The sequence below is a fragment of the Panulirus ornatus genome, chromosome 38 (genome assembly GCF_036320965.1).
Source record: "Panulirus ornatus isolate Po-2019 chromosome 38, ASM3632096v1, whole genome shotgun sequence".
Classification (NCBI taxonomy): Eukaryota; Metazoa; Arthropoda; class Malacostraca; order Decapoda; family Palinuridae; genus Panulirus; species Panulirus ornatus.
The window spans coordinates 13,662,247-13,670,196 of NC_092261.1; the positions used below are offsets into that span (position 1 = coordinate 13,662,247).

The window sequence follows — 7,950 nt, forward strand, 5'->3', positions numbered from 1 at the left end:
AGGTTACTTTCGTGCTACCTGCAACACAATGTTCAAGAAACACCTAAGTGTATCTGAGCAATACCTGCGCAGATTTTCTCATTGGCCAGTGTGTAACGCGTGAGAAATACGTAATACGCCCGCGTCATAAACACGCTATTACTGGCATTATGGCACCATTGTCTTGCCCCGGGCAGTGGCATGGGGCCATGAAAAAGTTACCATAAATAGGACGTGTGAGAAACACCATTTGACACTGTAACATCACGTGTGAAAAACACAAATTCTGACCATATGATGCAGTGTTCCACGTAAGAAACACAAGTGATGGGGGATTACGGTAGTATAGTGTTACGTCGGAGACATCTGGAGTATTGTCACTATGGCTCGGGTAGCATCACATATGAGAGCTAGCAGGACTGACTGTGGCGCCATAGAATCCCGTATGTTCACAGTAGCTAACGTTGTGGTGTCGTTGCTTGACTAATGGCGTCATAGAATCACAGTAGCTAACGTTGTGGTGTCGTTGCTCTCAAGCTAAGAACTACCAGAACATACGTTAACTATCATACTATCATATCACAGAGGCATCCATCTACCTCCACCTCACCCCCACAACCTGGCCGGTCACAGAGGCACTCAACCTCCCGGGCTTTTCCCCCCCAACAGGTTCTGCTGTTGAGGCAGTCTTCCCGAACAGGGTCAACTATGGAGTTAACGCTGCCTGTTATATATAGATATTGTCCCTTGGTAGAAACCCGTTAGAGTTAAGTGGCCGTTTGAACATGCCTGGACGACGGTACTGCCTGGATACCAAGACCTAATGACGAGGTAATACATTGGCGTTGTGGCTTACAAAGCCTCGTATTGTGTTTACTGTCTCCAAGCGAAGTCTAACCTAGTGGTATTCCCTTTTATAGCAAAGCTTGTATCAGTGGTTTCTGCCCCCCGAAGCAAAATTGACTAAAGCCACTCACAGAACTATATTGTCCTCATTCATGGCCTCTTATGATAATATTGCCCATTTATAAGGATTAATATTTAGGTTTCTTGCCCTTATCAAGTCCCAGCACTGTGGCGCGGGCCTTTAGACACACCTGTGCAATCGCAACCTAAGAAAGACCTGATACAATGGCATTGCTCTCGTGGAAGGTTGGTTACCATTGCCCTTATTGCCCTCTCGTCACATTGTGGGCAAGAAGCCACACAGGAGTTCATACCAACCCCATCTACCACCCACATGAGAGACCACACCCTCAGATCTGTGGATATCTTAAAGATATACATCATCATGCATTAAGATGTTAAGAGTTATAGATATCTTTTTTTTTTTGTCATTATTGGGATCTTCAGATGATGTCGTGTACCATCTGCGGTTCTTCCCGATTCGATAACTACCGAAGCTACCGAGTGGTTGGTTGGTTGGTTGGTTGGATGGAGAACCCGACATTTAAGCCTCTGTTTTTCTGTCGGGGTTTAAAAGTGACCCAAGTTACGGCGTCGCGGAGGGAACCCAAACTTGAAATTTACATCTTATAAGACACAGAAATGGGCGTCACGGTGGAGGTAATGGCAGTTTATATTACTTGTACGAGAGTGACCCCCCCAGGAGGTGGTGTAGGTGTGGGGTGGTTGTGGTGACAGTAGGATGAAGGGTGGTGGTGCCAGGCTGGCTACTGGTGTTGCTGGTGATGGTGTGTGGTGATAGGGTCAACAGGGTGGTGAAGGGTAGACAGGCTGGCTACTGGTGGTGCTGGTGATGGTGTGTGGTGATAGGGTCAACAGGGTGGTGAAGGGTAGACAGGCTGGCTACTGGTGTTGCTGGTGATGGTGTGTGGTGATAGGGTCAGCAGGGTGGTGAAGGATAGACAGGCTGGCTACTGGTGATGCTGGTGATGGTGTGTGGTGATAGGGTCAACAGGGTGTTGAAGGGTAGACAGGCTGGCTACTGGTGGTGCTGGTGATGGTGTGTGGTGATAGGGTCAGCAGGAGGGTGAAGGGTAGACAGGCTGGCTACTGGTGTTGTTCCTGGCGATGATGTGTGGTGATAGGGTCAGCAGGAGGGTGAAGGGTGCGTGGTGGTCGTAAGACTGAAGACCAAGAAGATCTGCAGGGACGACTCAGAACAGCGCCGTGTGTGTGTGTGTGTGTGTGTGTGTGTGTGTGTGTGTGTGTGTGTGTGTGTAACCAGAAGCCATCGGGGTTAACTGTGAATGTCACCACCACCACCTTTTCCTCACCACTACATCACAGAGCCACAATCGATAGATCCTAACCATTCAGAAATATTAACTTCCTTTCATCCCGTCGAGAACACATGAGAGGATCATCATCATTAGCGGGGGTGAGTGGGGGAATGTTCCCTCCCTCTCCTTCCTCAATGAGAGCGTATCACATGGCATAGTTTTCCTGTAATTCGTCCCAATACTCGGGTAATACCAGACTCTCGGATGCAAACGATGGAAAATTCTCGAGTGGCAACAATTCGACGTCGGAAGAATGCGGTTAAATAACTTTAATTTTTTTTTTCTTTTGTTCTAATTACACGAAAGCCAACTCAGCCGTCCATCCTTAATGACCTCTAATTAACGAGCCACTGATAATGGCTATGATGATTGCCAGTTTTTTCTGGGTAAAGTTTTGTCATAATCATTAAAATACGAGGATTGAGCACATACATTACAATGTCGTAGATAAAGTGTGATTATATTCTTGGCGTGTTATGGCGGGAGAGAGTTTTACACTCGTGTTGCCTCGTCTCTTAACCTCATATATGTGTACCATGTCTTTATTACTATGTATATATGCGCACACACACACACACACACACACACACACACACACACACACACACACACACACACACACACCAGCCTAAGCCAGGTACCCATCTATCGACCAGTCCAGAGGGGAGGATGAACACTTGGGCTGGGTGTGGACCATCTAGCGCGCCTAGGATTCGAACCTATGTGGGCCCGACTCCTAGCTCGTTCGTGCTGACTTATGATCAGTATTGCTAACCAATGCACCACGGAGGCATGAGTGCGAGTCATTGGCTGCCTGATGCTTCCTTGAACAGTCTGTTGTACCGATAAAAAAGAAAAAAAAATGTTATGACCAGTTTTCTAAGTGTTCCTTTACCGAATTTTAAAGATGTATTTAAGGTAATGTATAAGAAGAGAAAGATTTTCGTTCATTCCATTTATAAACCAAATGATATCATTAATCTAATTGTTATTTGTTCTCTTCTTCATTGTATGGTGTAAGCTTTTGTTACTCACTGTTTTATGATATGAAGTTTTGTTATTCGTTAGTGTATGATAGGAGCTTTTTGCTATTCTTCAAAAGACGATATAAGAATTTTGTTATACCTCAATGTATGATATTCGTGAGCTTTTCGTATCCAACAGTATATGATTATGTTATATGTTAATATTATTCACTCATCATTCATTGATACATAGCAGACAGTGAATATATTCTCGGAACTTTCATACGTTTCAGGGATCGAACCGATGTTGAAGCCAAGATATTCTTCCTGCGTGAGGAGCAGCGCAAATTGTGAGTACAATTTCCATTAAGTGTATTCATTGTTTGCCAGTATACAGGCCTTTGTGGGTCAGTACACATGCCTGTGTGGACTGTTACACAGGCCTACGTGGTTCAGTACAGAGGCCTACGTTAGCCAGTGCACAGGCCTACGTGGGCCAGTACACAGGCCTACGTTAGTCAGTACACAGGCCTACGTTAGCCAGTACAAAGGCCTACGTTAGCCAGTACACAGGCCTACGTGGACCAGTACACAGGCCTACGTGGCCAGTAAACAGGCCTACGTTAGCCAGTACACAGGCCTACGTGGGCCAGTACACAGGCCTACGTTAGCCTGTACACAGGTCTACGTGGGACAGTACACAGGCCTACGTGGCCAGTACACAGTCCTACGTTAGCCTGTACACAGGGCTACGTGGGACAGTACACAGGCCTACGTGGCCAGTACACAGTCCTACGTTAGCCAGTACACAGGCCTACGTGGGCCAGTACGAAGGGCTTCGCGGACCTGTACACAGGCCTACGTTTGTTATTTAATGTGTTGAATGTAATTTTGTGAAGAAAGATGGTTATTTACATGTGGATGAAGAAAGCAGGCACGCACGCACGCGCGCCGCGTCACAAGCATGCACGGGGCTGGTGCACGAGTGCGAACACGCACCCATGAATGCATGCCTTTGTAAAGTCTATCTCAGAGACGGATGACCTCTCCTGACCCTTCCAATTATCGTGCTATTGATCTTACTCCAGCTATTTCCAAAGTCTTTGAAATTCTCCTCCTCCCGCCATTTCCTTAAGAATGTTGAATCCCACTGTCTTCCATCCGATCACCAGTATGGAGTCGAGATCTACCGGTGATAGCCTTTGATTCCTCACTAATACTAGGCCATCCTCTCTGAGAGACTTTGGGGATTCCTGTGTTATAAGTTCTAATACATCGAAAGATTCTGTGACCCGGTGTGGCATCAGGGTCTCCTGGTCTCCGACGCTCCCGTCTGTTGGTTATCCTGCCTCGTCTCACGTCGGTCTTTTGCCTCTTTGAGTGTTGCCGTATCTTTTCCATTTGACCCCATCATCATGCGGCGTTGTCCCTACGCTCCTCCTGCTCTATATCAACGACTCCCTTCCTTCTACCGACGAGCAAATAAATGTCTTGCTCCGCTGACAACATGCCACTACACCCTTTCTTGGCTTCCTTCAAATCCGCTCCGTCTTCTCTGGGTCGATCTACGCCTCGTCTCGTCACGGTAGCCTCCATAAACTCTGATTTAGGCAGGATCTCCCAGCGAGTTAGACGTAACCTAGTTACGTTTAATGCCTCTAAAACTCAATTAGACCCCTCAGTTCTTTCTCTGATCTCCCTCACAAGTTTCCCATCTTCAGTGACTCCACCAGCGAACACAGTTAACCTATATATATGATGTTGCCACAACATCTATCTTTTAACACCACATTACTCAAAGAAGTAGGTCTGCCTCTGAGAGGTTAAAAGTCGTTTTCAGATACCAAAAAAAAAAAATATGTTCTCCTCGGAACAGTTGTTTCGACTATGTAACGGGTTGATTCGTCCTTGCCTGGAGTACTGCTCCCTCATCTGGGAAGGCTGTAGCTCTGATACATTCGTACTTGAGAGAATGGGAGCCAAAGCATATCGACTGATCAACTCTCCCAAGTCTGACCTCCACACTTGACCCACCTGCCTTACGCCACCCCTGTTCTCTTGGTATTACTTCAGTTTCTGCTCCCGAGAACTGGCTCTCTATACACCTATACCAGTAGCTAGATACCTCAGTATTAAGGAAGCCATCACGTCTCATTTGATTACTGTGTGGCTGTACGCATCTCAAGAGTGGGCCGTTATAAAGCGGATTTCTCTCTCTACACCACAAGAGTTTGGATTTCCTTACCTTCTCATGTTTCCCTTGAGAGCCCCAACCTGACCATTTTTCAGAAACAAAGGTTTTACACTTCTCGGAAACTCCAGATTCTTCTTTTATCCTGAATGCTCTCCTTTTTTTTTCTTTCTTTCTTTCTTTCTTTTAAGACCTGGTTTCCGTGGCTTCCGTGGCTAAAGTTTACGACAAATATAGATATACGGACAGGAGTATATATGTAGAGGTTTTCAGAAAAGAAGAGAGAATGTTGGGGGGAAGAGAGTGGTGAGAGTAATTAAGCTTGGAAAGGAGACTTGTGTGACGAAGTACCAGGCGAGATTCAGCGCAGAATGCAAAAAGGTGAGAGCAAATGACGTAAGGGGAGTGGGATAGGAATGGGACGTATTTAGTGAAGCAGTGATGGCTTGCGCAAAAGATGCTTGTGGCACGAGAAAGGTGGGAGGTAGGAAGATTAAAAAGGGTAGTGAGTGGTGGGATGAAGAAGTTAGATTGTTGGTGAAAGAGAAGAGAGAGGCATTTGGACGATTTTTGCAGGGAAATATTGCAAATGAGTGGGAAATATATAAAAGAAAGAGGCAAGAGGTCAAGAGAAAGGTGTAAGAGGTGAAAAAGTGGACAAATGAGAGTTGGGGTGAGAGTGTATCATTAGATTTTAGGGAGAATAAAAAGATGATTTGGAAGGAGGTAAATAAAGTGCGTAAGACAAGAGAACAAATGGGAACATCGGTGAAAGGGGCAAATGGGGAGGTAGTAACAAGTAGTGGTGAAGTGAGAGGGAGATGGAGTTAGTATTTTGAGTTTGTTGAATGTGTTTAATGATAGAGTGGCAGATATAGGGTGATGTGGTCGAGGTGATGTGCGAAGTGAGAGGGTCAGGGAGAATCATTGGTAAATAAAGACGAGGTAGTGAAAGCTTTTCGGAAGATGAAAACTGGCAAGGCAGTGTGTTTGGATGGTATTGCAGTGGAATTTATAAGAAAAGGGGGTGACTGTGTTGTTGACTGATTGGTGAGGATATTCAATGTATGTATGGTTCATGGTGAAGTGCCTGAGGATTGGCGGATGTACGCATAGTGCCATTGTACAAAGGCAAAGGGGATAAAGGTGTGTTCAAATTACAGAGGTATAAGTTTGTTGAGTATTCCTGAGAAATCATATGGGAGGGTATTGATTGAGAAGGTGAAGGCATGTACAGAGCATCAGACTGGGGAAGAGCAGTGTGGTTTCAGAAGTGGTAGAGGATGTGTGGGTCAGGTGTTTGCTTTGAAGAATGTATGTGAAAAATACTTAGAAAAACATATGGATTTGTATGTAGCATTTGTGGATCCGGAGACGGCATATGATAGAGTCGATAGAGATGCTTTGTGGAAGTTATTAAGAGTATATGGTGTGGGAGGTAAGTTGCTAGAAGCAGTGAAAAGTTTTTATCGAGGATATAAGACATGTGTACGAGTAGGAAGAGAGGAAGGTGGTTGGTTCCCAGTGAATGTCGGTTTGCGGCAAGGGTGCATGATGTCTCCATGGTTGTTTAATTTGTTTATGGATGGGGTTGTCAGGGAGGTGAATGCAAGAGTTTTGGAGAGAGGGGCAAGTATGCAGTCTGTTGTAAGTGAGAGGGCTTGGGAAGTGAGTCAGTTGTTGTTCGCTGATGATACAGCGTTGGTGACTGATTTGGGTGAGAAACTGCTGAAGCTGGTGACTGAGTTTGGTAAAGTGTGTGAAAGAAGAAAGCTGAGAGTAAATGTGAATAAGAGCAAGGTTAATAGGTTCAGTAGGGTTGAGGGACAAGTCAATTGGAAGGTGAATTTGAATGGAGAAAAACTGGAGGAAGTGAAGTGTTTTAGATATCTAGGAGTGGATTTAGCAGCGGATGGAACCATGGAAGTGGAAGTGAGTCACAGGGTGGGAGACGGGGCGAAGGTTCTAGGAGCGTTGAAGGATGTGTGGAAGGCGAGACCGTTATCTCGGAGAGCAAAAATGGGTATGTTTGAAGGAATAGTGGTCCCAACAATGTTATATGGTTGTGAGGCATGGGCTATAGATAGGGTTGTGCGGAGGATGGTGGATGTATTGGAAATTAGATGTCTGAGGACAATATGTGGTGTGAGGTGGTTTGATAGAGTAAGTAATGAAAGGGTAAGAGAGATGTGTGGTAATAAAAAGAGTGTGGTTGAGAGAGCAGAAGAGGGTGTATTGAAATGGTTTGGTCACATGGCGAGAATGAGTGAGGAAAGATTGACAAAGAGGATATATGTGTCAGAGGTGGAGGGAACGAGAAGTGGGAGACCAAATTGGAGGTGGAAGGATGGAGTGAAAAAGATTTTGAGCGATCGGGGCCTGAACATGCAGGAGGGCGAAAGGCGCGCAAGGAATAAAGTGAATTGGAACGATGTGTTATACCGGGGTCGACGTGCTGTCAATGGATTGAACCAGGGCATGTGAAGCGTCTGGGGTAAACCATGGAAAGTTTTGTGTATACGCATACGTATACACATAAAAGTACAAGCATACACATAGAATATATATG

The 7,950-nt window shown here is 45.5% G+C and overlaps 1 protein-coding gene across 2 annotated transcripts in view; it reads left to right on the forward strand.

The window, feature by feature from the left end:
• The window catches only part of Nup44A (nuclear pore complex protein Nup44A), a 541,896-nt gene that overhangs the window by 406,796 nt on the left and 127,150 nt on the right, over window positions 1-7,950 (forward strand). For both annotated transcript variants that reach the window (XR_011715428.1, XR_011715429.1), the window contains exon 11: window positions 3,484-3,540. The gene's annotated coding sequence lies outside the window, so the exon portion shown is untranslated. The remainder of the gene's footprint in view (window positions 1-3,483; window positions 3,541-7,950) is intronic.